This window comes from Leptonychotes weddellii, chromosome 7 (genome assembly GCF_054177405.1).
Source record: "Leptonychotes weddellii isolate Sample4059 chromosome 7, ASM5417740v2, whole genome shotgun sequence".
In the NCBI taxonomy this organism is placed as follows: Eukaryota; Metazoa; Chordata; class Mammalia; order Carnivora; family Phocidae; genus Leptonychotes; species Leptonychotes weddellii.
Window position 1 is genome coordinate 70,198,793 of NC_138375.1, and position 18,247 is coordinate 70,217,039.

Consider the following 18,247-nt stretch of genomic DNA (forward strand, 5'->3'; position numbering starts at 1 on the left):
TTCTGTTAAGATCAGAATTTACAGTTTCTCAATTGAGTCTAAGCTATGCTTAACTGTGGTATAACTGCATGTATCTGGTAGATTGAGAAGGACAGGCCAGAAGTATTTTTTGCATGGGGCAGAAAGAACTCTATGGGGAAAGAATCTACCTTAAGGGGACAACACATAATTCTGCACAATGAGAAAGCCTCTCCTAAGCTACGAGAGAGATGGGCAATTCAAAGTACAGTGTGATACTGTCATTCAAATTTATCCTCTGGCCGATCTGCTATAGGGCTAGAATTGAATCCAGAAATAGTAGGGCTGAGGTATAAGCCTAGAAAAATATTTTCCCTAAAAGCTCAATAAGATATTAGGATGCAAGACATATACACAATGAAGAGTATACTGACATCTCCAGATTATGTCCAGGTGTACAGAATCACTTTGAGATACTGAGAGGACATACATGTGAAGGCAGCAACAGGACCTGGTGCCCAGATGTAGAGATAGATCCCCCACCTGACGAAGGGGACCCCAAGTGTCTGGTGCTTATTACTTGGTAACAGCAGGAATTAGTGACAGTGGTAACAAGTGGTACCTACTGCTTTGGAAAATCACAGGACCCTTTGACACAGAAAGCAGACCCCTCACAGATGACACTCTCAACTGTGGCACCAGTGGGACACTTCTTGAATATATGTAGTGAGTTTCATTAAGCAGGGTCAGAGAAGAAGAGTAGGAGAGGAAAAAGGCACTAACGTGGGTGATTAAAAGCTGTTCCTCATTCATGTGGTAACCTACTTCCAACTAGAGACTTCCCCCACAACTAAGAGATGTTTTCAACAGGGCTAATGTGCTGATAAAAGTTGGCGAGGATGAGGAGAAAGGGGAACCCTCTTACACTGTTGGTGGGAATGCAAGCTGGTACAGCCACTCTGGAAAACAGTATGGAGGTTCCTCAAGATGTTAAAAATAGAGCTACCCTATGACCCAGCAACTGCACCACTAGGTATTTACCGCAAAGATGCAGATGTAGTGAAAAGAAGGGGCACTTGCACCTCAATGTTCATAGCAGCAATGTCCACAATAGCCAAATTATGGAAGGAGCTGAGATGTCCTTCAACAGATGAATGGATAAAGAATACATGGTTCATATATACAATGGAATATTACTCAGCCATCAGAAAGGATGAATACCTACCATTTGCATTGACATGGATGGAACTGGAGGGGATCATGCTAAGTGAAATAAGTCAAGCAGAGAAAGACAATTATCATATGGTTTCACTCATATGTGGAACATAAGGAATAGAGCAGAGGACCACAGGGGAAGGGAGGGAAAACTAAATGGGAAGAAATCAGACAGGGAGACAAACCATGAGAGACTCTGGACTCCAGGAAACAAACTGAAGGTTGCAGAAGGGAGGAGGGTGGGGGGGGATGGGGTAGCCAGGTGATGGGTATTAAGGAGGGCACATGTGGTGATGAGAACTGGGTGTTATACACAACTAATGAATCGTTGAACACTACATCAAAAACTAATGATGTACTGTATGTTGGCTAACCGAACATAATAAAAAAGTTGGTAGCTGTAAGGTCAGGAAATACTGTTGGTTTTTGTTATTTAGATCATGAAAATTATAAGAGCCTTTCTATAAAAATTATGAGTGTTGCTATAATACTAAAAGTTTCTACTGATTTTCAGTTTTGCAAATGAAACATAATAGGTCTGGGGTACATAATGGTGCCTCTCAAAACCCAGACTGATATGGGCGCCTGGGTGGCTCAGTTGGTTAAGCGACTGCCTTCGGCTCAGGTCATGATCCCGGAGTCCTGGGATCGAGTCCCACATCGGGCTCCCTGCTCGGCGGGGAGCCTGCTTCTCCCTCTGACCCTATCCCCTCTCATGCTGTTTCTCTCTCTCTCTCTCTCTCAAATAAATAGATGAATAAAATCTTTAAAAAAAAAAAACCCAGACTGATATATATTTGATATCTGTAGAATGAACATTACATAGTTTGTTAACAAAATAGCTTTTCTCTTTTTCTATTCATGTGCTTTATTCAGATACATCTTATTAATTACATGTCTTTAGTTTTATTGCCTAGAATATTCAGTGTGAGGCCTAAGGTGTAAACTTTAAGGGGTCACTCCCTCAGAGGGTTATGCAAATGTCAACCTTGTGTTTACTGTCTTCACCCTAGCCCCAGCCCTGGAAGACATCCTTGTCATGCTCCTCATTTAATTGGAATGCTTTTGAAATTTTACCTTTAAGTATGATGTTTGTTCTAGGTTTTTGAAAGGGATTCATTATTCAATTAAGAAAAGTATCTTGCACTTTTAGTTTGCTATTAGATTTTTAAATCGGTAACAAATTTAAACAATTGCCTTTTCTGCATTATTTGAAATGCTCATTTTTTAAATAAAATCCATTATTATCAGTGTAGTATTCTACATTAATAGATGTCTATGATTTTGATTCATTGTTATAGTTTGATTCATTGCTATAAAACCCAATTCAAATACCGCTTTTGATCTGTCAGCCAAAAGTAATGTATTCCTCCCTCCTCTAAATTGCAATAGCACTATATTTACCTTTTCTATATACTTTGGCACATTCTACCTTATATTATATCTAGATATGTGTATGTTGTCTCTTCTACTTCATTCTTCCTCATAATGCAAAGAATAATAGATTGGAAAACAGAAAAGTTGAGACGGATTCCAGGTCTACCACTTAAAAATATTCTAAGGCTCAATTTCCTTTTATATAAAATAAAGATCATAATGTATGCCTTGCCTGCCTTATAGAGTTTTTTAAAGTATCTAAATGAGATATATTGATCATGGTATCTGTAAATGTAGAAGGCTTCATATATATCACTGTTATTATTAATCATTAAGCTTGAAACTTTGCAAAAATTTTATTCAGTATTGGCTATACTTGGAGATAACTGTTACCTTGAAAAGTTCCCCAGATTTTTATTTTAACACAATCTTGAAATAAATATGCAACAGCAATAGTCATACTGAAAGATTATCAATTATCCTTTCATGTGCTACAAATCAGATTGCCTTGTGGCTCACCACACAGTCTATGAATGCCATAAATTCCCTGAAAGAGATGGCAGATACAACTAGCACAAAGGGACCGTTGTTCTACTCTAATTTCAAAGAGTATTTTATGAGATCTTAGAGAAAAAAATATGTTGGAAGGAAGAATGGACTTCTAAATACTAAAAATTTCCTACTACACAAACAAAACAAAGTTCTGGCATCATTAAATCACGGATATAGACAACTCAGGATATTCTGTAGGAAAATAAAATTTTAAAAAAGATTTCAGTTTCATGAGAAGAGGGGGACTGATTTAGGGAATAACCTATCAGTTAGTCATTGCTGTATAACAAACCATACCAAAACTTAAGTGGCTTACCCATTATTATTTATTATGACTCTATAGATTGAGTATGAAGTTATGCTGATCTGAGTTGCTCATGCATATGTGTCTGCAGTTAGCAAGGAGGTCTTCAGTGGCTGAAATGGGGTGATCTTGGCTGAGATGAATCACTTTGCTCCACATTACTTTTCATCATTCAGCATTTTATCTCAGGCTTGCTATCATGGTGAAGGCAGAAGACCAAACAGAACTAAACTCTAAAACACCTCCAAAAGCCTAGGCTTGGGAATTTGCACAGCATCACTTCTGCCACCACATTCTATTGGTCAAAGCAAATCACTGGGCCAGCTCAAATTCAGAGTGGAGAGATAGACTCCACCTCTGGGTAGAACTGCACATTTACATTGCAATCGACATGAATACATGAAGATAAAGAGAATTGGGGGCATTTTTTGTGGTCTACATTCCCATCTATGGCAAAATCCTATAACAGATATATTGAAAAAGTCAAAAGCCAAGAGGGCTTACCCTTACTCTCATTTGGTATTGTGGAGAGTGACATCCACAGGGTTCCAATGTCCAGCAGGAAGTTGTAAGAGGAGCCTTGATTTAAATATTCAGCCCTCCCTTTGCTCCCACATGTACTGAGGTGAATGTAATTGGAAGTTTTTGCATCCCTGTGGGAGACAAGGAAGTGATAACTAAGTTGAGAGTAAAGACCCGCTATGCAATCATATAGCAAGGTGCAAGCTACAGAAGTTGGGGTTAAAAAATCTGTATAAGGATCAAATAGATAATGTTGCTTACGCACATCAAACTCTACAGCACTAAGAAATTAAATAAGAACTATGACCCAGCGGGCGCCTGGGTGGCTCAGATGGTTAAGCGTCTGCCTTCGCCTCAGGTCATGATCCCAGGGTAGTGGGATCGAGTCCCGCATCAGACTCCTTGCTCAGCAGGGAGTCTGCTTCTCCCTCTGTCTTTGCCTCTCCCCTTGCTTGTTCTCTCTCTGTCTCTCTCGCAAATTAATAAATAAAATCTTTAAAAAAAAAAAACTATGCCCCAGCAATTGCACTACTAGGTATTTACCCAAAAGATAAAAAATACTGATTTGAAGGGGCACATGCACCCCAATGTTAATAGCAGCATTATCAACAATAGCCAAATTACAGCAAGAGCCCAAATGTCCACCAACTGATGAATGGATAAAAGAGATGTGGTACACACACACACACACCCCATGTAATGGAATATTATATATATTCCATATATGTATATATTACATATATTTATATATATATTCCATATATATATATTACATATATTTATATATATTCCTACACACACATATATCTATATGATATATGTGTAGGAATATAACTCAGCCATCAAAAGAATGAAATCTTGCCATCTGCAACGACATAGATAGAGCCAGAGTGTAGTATGCTAAGCAAAATAAGCCAATTAGAGAAAGACAAATGCCATAGAACTTCAGTAACATGTAGAATTTAAGAAACAAAGCAGATAAACATAGGGGAAAGAAAAAAAGAGTGGGAGGCAAACCATAAGAGACTCTTAACTGAAGAGAACAAACTGAGGGTTGATGGAGGGAGGAGGCAAGAGGATGGGCTAGATGGGTGATAGGTTAAGGAGGGCACTTGTTATGATGAGCACTGGGTGTTATATGTAAGTGATGAATCACTGAATTCTACTCCTGAAACTAATATTACACTATATGTTAAATAACTAGAATTAAATAAAAACTTGAAACATTTAAAAAAAAAAAGAAGTATCAGGCTCTGAGTAAAAAAAAAAAAAAACACCCAAAAACAATTTATATGCTGTCTAGCTCTAGACCAGCTAAAACAATGAAATGAAAACCAACAAAGACTAAAAAGATAGCACACAGAGTTTACTGTCTCTTTCCCCTACAACAAACTACCCCCAATATGTTAGGGAAAAGAAAGGTTTCTATCTTGGAGTGGAGAAGTGTTGGAGTTGGGACCGTAACACTGAAAACTGCATGTGTACTCAAAAGAGACAAGAGCAATAAAGTTCTACCAAAAGGAGATGCAGACATCAGAAGGTACTGAGATACTGCAGTTTAGCAACTTCAAACAAAACAAAACAACAACCACAACAAAACCAAAAGTCTGCTATCCAATGGTTGGGTAAGATTAGACCAGATCTATAAAATATGACAAGTTGGTTTTCTTAGCATATCAGAGAAGCAGTAAGGGGCAGTTCTAGATTTTGTGGAGGCTGTTCAAGAGAAATGAAACAAAGTATAATACTTTTACAAATATTACACAAACATATGATCATATGAACACATTGCAAATGCTCCTTCCAGGGTCTCAGAATGGGCTCATCTAAGCTAGGGACTTGAAACTTGGGCCAGTAGCTTCCCAGTGAATCTGTCTTTGATGCAGCATATTACAGATGAGAATTTATTAATAAGGGTGCTATCATTGTTCCTCACTCTCTTGCTACAGAAATCTTTCTATAATGAGTTAAGGGGCACTTCCATCTATTGGGTGGCATAAGAAAGGCATTAAGGTATTTAGAACAGAACATGCTTCTGCAGAGGAAAAAGTCTATTTATTTCATTCTCCTCTGAGTCCAAATAGAAATAACCATTTTACAGATCTTGATTGGAAATTGTTTTAAGTATGCCTTTAAAGCCTTGAAGATGGAAGTATTAAATGCTGGCAGCAAAGCTTTATGAATGGGGTGTCTGAAGGCTCCAAGTGAGAGAGGTTGGAGAGTTTCCTGCAGTTCATAGAGGTCATGGAGAGGAAGCTCCATAGCTCAGTCTCCACCCAGTTACCATTTCCAAGCTTCTCAGAGCTAAACATTATGTCACCTCCACAAAAGGGTCTGTGGTGTACATTCCAGATTTCTCCTCACCTCTTCACAGAATTTCCTTTTGATGATCAAGACCTAGTAGAATATTAAGGTTTCTTATTCTACTTTGATGAGCCCGTATTTGATTCCTTCTTCCTCAAACTATGTCCCACCTTTCATGGTCCTAGTGGCCAAACTGTGTTCATGACAACCTTTGTTTATGAGCTGAGATTAACATACTGAATGTTTATGTCTAGTCTTTACAATGAAATAGGGTCATTTGGTATTAGACTGCCTTTGTCATTCCTACAGAAAGATTACATTGTTTTAGACAAACTTATACTGAATCAACTTTTATGATTCTGGTCTATTGTGATATAATTAATAAACCATTATCCACTCTTTATCCAAGTCACTTGATTTTCCTATTTATATGTAATTCATAGTCGAACTTGATTCTATGTGTTTCTCAATACTTTATAATATGTCAAGATCTTTTTTTTTTTCTACATTTGAACAATTATATGAAAATTAGGCTTGGCATTATCCTTATTTAGTTTCCATTTAATTAGTTTTTTTGAATTACAATTTATAATTGTGTATGCTAAAAATGACAAGTTCTTATATTCTCCTGTTGACTGACTAAACAACTCTTCCTATATATTCCATCTATTTTTGCCTCACACTTCACTGAACTATGAAAACCTACTCAACTATTTGAAATGGATTTTGCAATATTTACTAAGATATAATCTGAGATTCCAATCTTCCAGCATACCATGAGCTCACTTTAAGTGTTTCAGAGAGATAAGAAGATAGATAGCTATACAGCATTTATGGAGTGTTTTAAATATTTCTTTTTTATTTTTAAAGATTTTATTTATTTATTTGAGAGAGAGAATGAGATAGAGAGAGCATGAGAGGGAGGAGGGTCAGAGGGAGAAGCAGACTCCCTGCCGAGCAGGGAGCCCGATGCGGGACTCGATCCCAGGACTCCAGGATCATGACCTGAGCCGAAGGCAGTCGCTTAACCAACTGAGCCACCCAGGCGCCCTGGAGTGTTTTATACTACTCCTTCTTAAAATGCAGTATAAGGCAATCTGCTCATATAATTTCAATATTCTTTTTCTATAGTCAAGAGTATATTCAGAAAAATATCAAATTTGAATCTGTCTTATGTAAGAAATCAATTTTCATGTCCTAACAGGTTCTTCTTAACAATGGCTAAGATACTATAAATATAGGTACTTCCATTTTAGTGAGAAATCCTATAAAATCGGTGTCTTCACAAATTCCTGTTTATACAGTCCATTTAGTGACGATGTTATCCCTTTATAAAGCATTCATAACTGCTGTGTTAGAGGTCTCTGTGACCAAAGGAGCCACTTGTTTTTCAATGAATCAAGCATCCATTGACTTGGGCCCACTGCTTGGAAATCTGAAGCATGTCTGCATAGTTACCAGTTTACAATTGTATTTAAAAATTCACCAGGCAAGATGAATGAGAGGGAATATTTCTTAAAAGAAATTAAGACTAAATGCATGTTAGGTGTTAGAGAAGAGGGAAATTATCATGGGGTAGAGATAAAATAAAGCTTGGGGATATGGGTCTAAATTTTAACAATGACACTAATTCATAACTTTGATGAGGGCCAGTTGAGCTATCTGTCTAGGCCTCAGTTTCCTTGTCTGTAACATGCTGTGATTAAATTCAAATAACATTTCTAAAATATATCCCATGAGCTCTACAGCCAAGTAATGATTTTGGAGAAGAAAAGAAAAGAAAAGAAAAGAAAAGAAAAGAAAAGAAAAGAAAAGAAAAGAAAAGAAAAGAAAAAAGAAAGAAAGGAAGGAAGGAAGGAAGGAAGGAAAGAGAGAAAGAGAGAGGGAGGGAAGGAAGGAGGGAGAGAGGGAGGAAGGGAGGAAGAGAGAAAGAGGAAAAAGAAAAAAGGAGAGGGGCCTAAGAAGTATAGAGAGAGTGCACACTGAATCAGTAGATTCTCAGTACCTATTAAATGAGACCCTCAGTATCCTGGCAGTAAATAAATATCTTAAATTGTTTTGAAAATTCTTTTCTGAGTGTATTTAACTAGAAAATCCCCTCCAAACTCTCCTTTTATGACACATCTATTAATATATCAAAGAAATACTATTACAAGAGAACTATGTTGGGAGTTAGCTTTAATATATAGTACATTTTCCTGAAAGCTCTACCTTCTCCAAGAGTGTATTTCCTGATCTTAGAGCACCTGGATGAAGAGTTTCCTCCTACATGGCACTCCCCTCCCCAATCACTGCCTTGGAGTTGCTCCAGTCATCCAGAGGGATGAGCCACCCACACAGTCATCTCCTTGGCCTCTGTTCTGGTCATCTCCATCAAGTATGCTCCCTGTCCACTGTTCAGTGCTCATAGCCACATCTCAGTCCAGGACATTCTTCCACAGTCCACATCACATCAGTCTACAATTCTACTTGGGTTCTGGTTAGGAATAGAGTCTGCAAACCTCCTTGAACTACCACCACCCTCCATAGCCAGAGCTGACTTTGAGCTCTGCCAGTGAAAGAGCATTCCACTCTAAGAAGATTTAAAAAAATAGCTCTTAATCCATCCCCTTAATTGGTACAATAGCTACTAAAGGATTTATTTTATCACAGGTGAAAATTTTACTCTCTCCCCTATGGAGGTTATTCTCTGTGCCAGCCTGCACAGAATTCATGGTAACTGACTTAATTTTCTCACCTTGGCCTACTGTTTGTCCAAACTTCCAAGAATCCCTTTTCACCCACCTTCACTTTTTCAGGAAATACAGTTTACTGGATATTAACCTACATTAAGCACAGTATTTAATTAGAGTTAATACTTAAATAAAAGTCTAAGTCTTTTATTCAATAAAATTTTAATCTAAGAAAAATACACGAGACTTTATTAGTTGGAAATCTTCCATTTTTAAGTAACTCAGTGAAATAATAAAGGAAATATATCAGCTCAGGGAACTAGCATCATTTAAAGAAATATGCTGTGAGGCTTAATTCAGAAGCTCAAACTTAGGTGGTATGTGTTCCATCGTAAGATTGACTCACCTCACAGTAATTGATTGCCTATTCTGTGATCAAGCTTCAGACACCACATGCTTCATCATTCATACCAAGCAGGAAGAGTGAGAACTTCACCCTTCCTGAAAGTCATACAATAGTCTCAGGCTTTATTTTGATTGATTCAATTAGGATATTTCCTCATCCAAGAAAACTGAAATACTATGTGTCTTAGGTCTCAGATTATCAATTACTATTTACTAGCAGTTGGGCTGAATGGTTTGGAATAGGTCTACCACTGGAAATGAGGATGAGGTCAAAGCTGTTCAAATCATATGACTGGCTTCCTTAGGATGACTGAAAGAGAGTGGAAGCTTCAGAAGTAATCACAATGTCAACTCTCCCTCTCCCTCTCATACACACACACATACACACACACATACTTAAAAATACATATTTTATATAAAATGAAAACAAATAAAGCTAAGAGAATTATAAAAATGTCACCAGGCAAGCCAAGCCTCTGAATGTCTCAGAATTTCTCCCATAGAGTTCCCTTTTGAGGTCATCTTTCTCACACTCAGAATATGCTAAAAGTATAGCCCTTAAATAGATCTGTTTTATACCACATATATATAACATGCCCTGTGGAGTTCACTGGTCTTAGGGTGGGCCTCTTGCTTTAAAGTGGCAAATCAGTAAGCTATAAAAGATGAAGTGAGTCAATTAGACTCTACCTTGACTTGAGATACACAGTTTGTTGTTGGAGCTGAATGGAAGGATACAATGAAAAGTTGGAGCCCCGAGGTCTCATGGGAAGCAAAAGTTATAAGTAACAAGCTATGAGACAGAGTTCATGTAGATTAGAAAGGGCCATGAGAGATCAGAAGGTACAAGAGGAAAGATAAAAACACAGGAGAAAGGGGCAGTATCCCTATTTTTGAAGGTTTTTGGTTCCAATCTCTATGAGCGCATCTACACTTCTTTTTTTGAAATCCCTGATATTGTTGCTCTCATGTTTTTTTTCAGAACTACCTACTCCTTACACGTGAGTTTCTGTTCCACATGAATGATATGAACAATAGAAACAAACTGAAGAACATATTACTAAAGGATTCTTTGTTTAACCGAATAATTCATTATAGGGGTTCCTTGAAAACAATACACATTCCTGTTATATTTAAATTTACCTTAAAATTTTTACTTGACAGGGCCAGGAACAATTTCTTAAAATGAGATGTACTACTTAATAAATCTTTTTTTCAAAACATGTATTCTTTAAATTGCCTACCAAAATTTTGAAGAAGAAAAAAATGCAGCCCCTCCCTCCCCTACCAAAATGTACTGTTCTACTGCTAATACAAGGTAGACAACAACAGCCCTATGGTGAAGATAACTGTGGGCTAAGGATACATGACTCTTACTCTTACTTACTAACTGATTTTCCTCTCTAGTTAAATTAGAGAAAGATGAAATGACTATTTCCAACATGTTAAATAGGATGGTTAATCTGCTTTCCCAGTTACTGTTGAAAAATATACTTTATTTCTAATTTACCAAATATTTCTAAAATACCCGTAGTTGAAAATAATTGTGAAGAGATTTCCAAGCAATAATTATTGAATTTAAGAATTTAATCCAGTTTTTAAATTTTAGTACTATTGTGGTCATTGAAGCCACAATTATATTCTGAAAATGAATTAGTACTCTTTTTTTCTGAAAAGAAAATGTAAATTTGGTAAGGTCATATACCTTGCCAGCAGAGAAGAGCCATTGACATGCTGCTCTGAGTCAGCATGGAAATTTGCCTAGAAGCAGGGATTCTGTACTCCTAATTGACCTGCCAGTTTGAAATCTTTTTTTGCCAACCATGACTTCCTACAGAGTTGAAAATACTGTCCATTTGAGCTCAGATAGCATATTTAGTCTGAAGCAATATGGTGTTCAAAATAAAACTACACAAGAGGAAAAAATACAAATTTTTTTTGAATTTTTAATGAAAGAAAAAATAATCAATAGCTGTTGGATTCAAAATATTGGATTTAAAATACCCTCTCATGTCTCTGAATTATTATTGCCAAGGGAATTTTATTAGTTGCCTATATTCTTAGAGTAAATTTTCATTTCTATAAGAATCATCAACACTTGATCAATGAGTGTGGTAAGTTAACCTGTAGGATTTTTTTTTTTAAAGATTTTATTTATTTATTTAACAGAGACAGAGACAGCGAGAGCAGGAACACAAGCAGGGGGAGTGGGAGAGGGAGAAGCTGGCTTCCCGCTGAGCAGGGAGCCTGATGTGGGACTCGATCCCAGGACTCTGGGATCATGACCTGAGCCGAAGGCAGCCGCTTAACGACTGAGCCACCCAGGCGCCCCATCCTGTAGGATTTTTGATATAGAAAAGAAGTAGGCCTACAATTTTGTTTCTTAATGCATTTCACCAGGCTGATTCTCTCAGACACCATGGGAAGTTTCAAAATTATTCTCATGATATGTCTAGCTGCCAAGTTCCTAGCTGCTATAGTGGTCATAACTGGTAGGTAATTGGCTGTAGGGGACTCTTCTCTCAGCCTGTGTGCTCCTTCAGCAAAACATTTTAGAGTCATCAGGAGTGAGTTCCACACCCTTCATGTTCTTTCCACATTAAAAAAATTTATTCATATAATATCTCAGTTCCCTGTTATATGGTCATTATGCCTTGTTAGACATTTCTGTGAAAAGATATCTGTAAAATTATATAACTTTTCTTTTATTTACCAGTATTGACCTGAAGTCATATGAAAAATATATCCCTTATCTTAGTCCTAGTAACCTTCCTTTTATTTATTTATTTATTTATTTATTTATTTATTTATTTATTACCTTTCTTATGGGTATCTTGCGTCTTAGTTATAGTGACTTATCCCAAGGTTATGCCATTTCCACAAATGGGGCAAAGCCAGAAAGAAGCTTCTGTCTAAGACTTAAACTGTCTCTGAATCCCCTAGATCCTAGGGATTTTCTCAAGGGGCAGTAAATAGAATAAGAGTTTCTAGTGGTCTGCCTTCACATGGGATGTTTCCAGTTCTATCCACCGATTCCTTGGCTTTACTGTATGGAACTGGAAAACAAGAGGAGTTTGGAATTTCTGACTCCTCAGAACATAAAATGGTTTCCTGAGCTATCTCTGGACCCTCATATTGTTCATTGTCCCAGGATTAATCTTTAGAAGAGACCCAATTTTTTCTTTAGACTTTTATGTTATGTAAAGCAGTATGTTTCCTCTGGGCTTAAGACAGTTTGGGAACATATTTTTGAAATTGCAGCTTTTAGAGTCCCAGTTTACACTAGCTACAAACAGAAGATGTGATTTTTTTGATGAAAGCTAAAAATATATTAGGTTTCCTTATTACCATGGCTTAGGACCTTTAGCATCAGGAACATTAGTATCTGATATCATACCCCAAAATAAAAATTAATTTATAATTTGTCATGCAGAACTTATCCAAATACCATAAAAGTACTTCATTGGACTAATATTGTCTCTAGATGAGCTGCTGAGATCCTATTTGGCCCTGGAGACAGAACCACAACAACAACTAGGTATCTATTGAAAATGACTGCCAAGTAGCCCCAGTAGCTGCAAGAAGGCAGATAAATTCTTACCATCGCATTCATTAGCTACCGCAGTGAGTGCCAAGCCAGAAGGGAAAAAGATGACTGAATAATTCTCCATCATTTTTAGTTTGCCAATTACTACATGCACAAAAGCAAAATAAATAATGTATCTCGTTTTTAGAAAATGTGTCAGTGCTTCAAGAGCCCCACCTTCAGTTGTATGAAATATATGTACTTTGGCAGAAATAGTCTTTGCCTTACTCTACCATGAGGGTGGTTGTGTGCGAAGGAGATCTGAAAAACACATTTAGAGGAGTACCTATTTGAACACAGTCTTCATTCAGATGAACCATTAGCATTAATGAAAACCTATAAATCTTGTGCACATTTCAAATAAAAACTACCACAAATGCTTAACCACTTGTCTTTTTTTTTTTCTTTTCTTTCTTTTTTTTATTTTTATTTTTTTATTATTATGTTCAATTAGCCAGCATTAACCACTTGTCTTGACAGGATATGCTTTGTGGAGTCCATGATGGGAACTTAAATTTGGGAAAAAGAGTAAAAAGAAAAGGTTAGTCATCATGCCCACAATTACAGATTGGTGACTTAATGTTAGTGTACTTAGAGGGAGAGAAGGCATAGTCAAATGGTACGTATTTGGTCAAATGCTGGAAAGAAAAAAACATGTTTCTCTTTAACATATTCCAACCCACATTGGAGACTAAACTAAGCTACAGTTACCAAAGGAACCTCAGGGGAAAATCTGTGGCAGTGTTGTTGCCAATGTATGAGCAACACCACAGTCTAGTGGATTGAAAATCACTTGTATATATCTGTAGGAACAAGAGATGCCTTGCTTCCATTCCTTAGCTATGACTTCATTCTCTGGTAATTCTATTTCTACTAATCTTCCGTATTACCCCACCACCAGCATAAACAGCTCTTAGAGTCACTTCTAATAAAAAACAAATGCAGAGCTTCTTTAATATTGATGGCCATGAATTACAGAAAATATAATCATCTAAAAACTAATGTAATTGGATTTCTAATCCAGGAGCAAAGCAAAATGGGAGGGGGGCTACCAATGGTTTGTGAGCAACTAAAAAATATACAGCATTAGATCAAGAAGGTTCCTAGTTGGCTGGAATGCTTGGCAAATAGGATGCTTTCTTGCTTTCTTGGGATTTATAAAATGTATTTGAGCACATTCCATTTTATCACGCTCTTTGAGAGAAGTTGATTTTTTTGAAATATCATTGAGGTCTTACACTTTATACTATTAGCGGAAAGTTAACATGATCTGATGGCTGATATTTAGATAGGACTAGGGGTCTACATTTGAAATAGGGTTATGTCATAAGCACATTGTTTGACTTATTTAAACTCTTTTTTCCAATATACCAAGCTATCCAATGAAGAGATTAATTAAATTCTAAGTTAATTAATTGGAAAATTATTATTTATATCCCCCTTACATGCAATATATTACGTTAGATGCTTTTAGGGCATACAAAGATAATTACAAACTAGCATGCCTCTAAATTTGTATTCTAATTAGTAAGCAAGACCTGGACATTGCAAATACTAACAATGATTGCCTCAGTGATTTGAGAGGAGGAGCAGTGGTACCAATGTCTTTTCAAGGCTGAGCATTCTGCATGTCTACAGATTTTTAAATGTCCAACCTGGAAATGTAGTTTAAAAATCTGTTTATAATTTTATCAGCCTAAACCTCTGTTTACATCAATATACCAAGTACTTTTGCTTAGATTTGGTTTATATTGAATTTTCTATTTTAACATGCAAGTCAAGGAAACACTGTACTTTTATTTCCTGAGCTTTACCAGGAATGGTTCATCATTTCAAAAATAACAATCCCAGAGGCAAAACAGTATTCGGGCAGCCAAAACAATACACTTGTATCAGTTTGTATTTGTGCCTATTGCATTCAAAGGCAACAGAGATATAGAGAGATAATATAGAGATAGATAGAGATACATCATTAATATCCTGTCCAAAGTATTCAGTAGTATGAAAAACTCAACAATTGTTATGGGAATACTTGGCATTGCTTTTTATACTGCCATACAGAAATTAAATTTATGGCTTTTCTGTCAAGATTTTTGTTTTCCATAGGAAGTAAAAAAGACAAACCAAACAACAACAACAACAAAAAGCCAAAATCAAATGACAATTTTGCAATGAAGTTTGACAAGGTTATATCATACTTTCTCTTTTCTTCCAGTTCAGTTTATAATTTGTCTTGTTATGTTTACCCTTTATTTGATTATTTTATATATTTTGTTTCTTATCATACACTAATATCTTGTCTCTGAATATTTATCTTAACACTTATTTTTGAATTAGCATCTAATAATATCTCTTCTCTTTGGTTCCCTATAGTTCATGTGCAGAATGGTCTCTGATACTTATTTCTCTAAAATGGTGAAAGAGGGGCACCTGAGTGGCTCAGTTGGTTAAGTGTCTGCCTTCATCTCAGGTCATGATACCAGAGTCCCAGGATTGAATTGGGCTCCCCACTCAGCAGGAAGTCTGCTTATCCCTCTCTCTCTGCTCCTCTTCCTGCTCATGCTCTCTCTCTTTCACTTGCTCACTCTCTCAAATAAATAAAATAAAACCTTTAAAAAAATAAAATAAAATGGTGAAAGAATCTATTTCATTAAGCCATCTACAGTGGTCATGCCTAAACATTTACATATCAAAATACACATCAAAGTATTTATTTAAGTTTTAACAAGATAAAATTACATCCTTTTTTTTAAAAAAAAATAGGTATATAAGCATGTTGCTCTTTCTGGAATTCAGTTTTGGGTTGGTAAAGAGGTCATAAAACATTTGTTATAAAATAAGGCATTAGACTTGAAAGGACTGAAATCCACTAACTCAGGTTGTTAATGAAAGATAAATGAGATGTTGTGTAATGTATCTAACAAAATAATTCACATGTATTATGTGCTCAATAAATATGAACTCTCTTAAGATAAGGAGAGATGGTCACTTCTGATTCTAGCAGGTCTCAAAAACCACACAAATGAAAATGCATTTCAAACAGAATGTGAATCATGATCAGTTTTGGCAGGAATAGAGGTAGAATCATACTTAATGAGGAAAATTCTTGAACAAAGGTTTACGTAAAGATATAAAATTCCAAGTTTTAGCATGTTCATTTTTCTTCCCATGACAAGTAGAGGCTGAGAGTGATCTAGTGTTTAGAGTTTTCATTGATGAGTGTGTAGATGTGAAACACACACACACACAAAGTGAGGCCAACCATCACAAGGAAATATCAAAATAAGAGAATAGATAGGATTGGAGTATCAGAAAACAGATGAAAATAAGAAAAAAGCTGTCAAAAGGAAGATTTAAATAGTAGAAAAGGTGGGGGGAGCTTTAGAATTTCTGTTCTTGAAAGATAGTAGAACTAGGAAAACTGTCCAGAAAGAATTGGTTACATAGTCATGGGCACAGTGGATTGCAGTAAGACCTAAAAAGTTTGAAAGACAATGAGTATCATGGAGTAAAGAGAATAACCATTCTGTGAAGACCTCAAGAGTTGTCATTAGAATATAGATCACTGATTCTAAGCAGTGTACAAGGGCACTTGGATAAATGGTGATATTCTCAACAGGGTAAAATCCTGAATTGCCCAGTTTCCTTCACCAATTTTTGACCTGAAATGCCAGGTGAAAAAAGAAAGCCAAAAAAGTGAATTCAATGGCTAGACTAGAAAGATATAATGGGAATAGATTTGAAGGTGGTTTGTCCAAGTTGGTCCATGTCAGTTCACAGATGAATTACAGGTTCAAAGAAGCAAGAAACACTACTGGCGCCTTCTCCAATACCATCTTCTTCAAGACAGATATGGATCAAGAGTTCCCTCAGGAAGGAGGAAAGCAGATTTTCTTCCCATTTCCAAGAGTACACCTGACCATTACTTCTACTTCAGTGAAAGGGACAATAAGGACTAATATCATCATGGCATTAGCTCAAAGGATTATGTTGTGAGAATTAATTCCAAAGTCTGAAATGTGCTTTGAGCTCCTCAGAGATGTTTTACACATATATAGAATGTATATGTGTATATACATATATATGTATGTGTGTGTAACTGATAGTACAATTCGCATTAAGAGTATGATATCTAAATGTGATTTGCCAGTTAATTGAATCTACAAGAAAATTGTATTGCAATAACTAACACCCTAATAACCACTGTAAAAAGTCTTACAAGACCTTATACACTTATTTCCACAATACCGGTAATATTATAAAAGTTGGAAACAGTTTATTTAGATGTTATTTGACTCCTTTGCCTTTTGCAAACAAGGTTGGAAAAAAAAGTAAAAATAACATTTGTTTCAATCCCTCTACATAATAACAAATTGTGTGAACCCTAGTTTTTTGTTAAAAATCTTTTTGAACTGATTCTGATGCCTATAAAAACATGTTCATTGCAACATTGCTTATCATAGTGAAAACTTTGAAATAACATACCGCCTGTCAAAAAGTGATAGGAGTATAAATAGCATGCAAAGCAGATACTTAAACTCATGCTACACACTTATATTTATGGACTTTGGAATGAACTATACAATATATCATTAAATATTCTAAAGTCAGTTACAAATCAGTTTATGTGCATGCATGTATGTGGGCAGTGTGTGTGTGTGTGTGTGTGTGTAGAAAGTGTGGGTGTATTTGTAAAAAAAAAAAAAAATAGAAAACCCACATAAGAAGATTAACATTCTCTTTGGTAGGAGGAATATATAATAAATACATATATGTTAGTACTATATATTTTTAAATAATTTTAAAAATTCTACTACAATAAAGAACTTTGTATCCACAACTTGGCTTTAACCTATCTGAATATTCTACTATATTTGGTTTTAAATAGGTAAACTATTCCAATGCATTTGAAGCTCCTGGAGCACCCTTATTTATTTCATTTCCTTTTCTCTTTCTTATCCAGAAGTAATCCCTATCCTGAACTTGATTTTATCTTTTGCATTAATTTTTAATAATTTTTTCCTATTTATGTATCTATTTTTTTGATGTAGTGTTCCATGATTCACTGTTTGCGTATAACACCCAGTGCTCCATTCAGTACGTGCCCTCTTTAATACGCATCACCAGGCTAACCCATCCCCCCACCCCCCTCCCCTCTAGAACCCTCAGTTTGTTTCTCAGAGTCCATAGTCTCTCATGGTTCGTCTCCCCCTCCGATTCCCCCCCTTCATTTTTCCTTTCCTGTCTTCTTCTTCTTTTTTGTTTTTAACATATAAGGTATTATTTGTTTCAGAGGGATAGAGGGTACATACCTCAATATGATAAAAGCCATCTATGAAAAACCCACAGCGA

General features: G+C 36.1%; 1 long non-coding RNA gene across 1 annotated transcript in view; it reads right to left on the minus strand.

The window, feature by feature from the left end:
- LOC115942678 (uncharacterized) overlaps positions 1–18,247 on the minus strand; it is a 147,318-nt gene that overhangs the window by 69,952 nt on the left and 59,119 nt on the right. Inside the window, exon 3 of the long non-coding RNA XR_014147035.1 lies at positions 3,911–4,059. This is a non-coding gene — a long non-coding RNA (uncharacterized LOC115942678). The remainder of the gene's footprint in view (positions 1–3,910; positions 4,060–18,247) is intronic.